This window comes from Penaeus monodon, chromosome 19 (assembly GCF_015228065.2).
Source record: "Penaeus monodon isolate SGIC_2016 chromosome 19, NSTDA_Pmon_1, whole genome shotgun sequence".
In the NCBI taxonomy this organism is placed as follows: domain Eukaryota; kingdom Metazoa; phylum Arthropoda; class Malacostraca; order Decapoda; family Penaeidae; genus Penaeus; species Penaeus monodon.
This window is the reverse complement of record NC_051404.1, coordinates 3,341,702-3,341,984: the sequence shown is the minus strand read 5'-3', so window position 1 is coordinate 3,341,984 and position 283 is coordinate 3,341,702.

Here is a 283-nt window from a genome sequence, read left to right as displayed (position 1 = left end):
CCGTTGTTCTTAAAGGCGTGACAAAGAGGCAAGGAGAATTTGTTTAATAGCTTAATGATAACTTGATCTGCTAAATTTTCTTAACTCTGCAATCTGACTCCAGTTAAAACACCCTGTATTTTTCCATATATTATGCCAGAGGACGGATTTTTCCTTAAAAGGCTCAACGAAGTCATTCCAGCAAGGCAAGCCTGCTTTCTTACATACCCTCATGGTGGGTAAGGTCACTTCTGCTGATTCTCTTACCATTTTAATTACATCATCTAAGGTCTCCATTACTTTT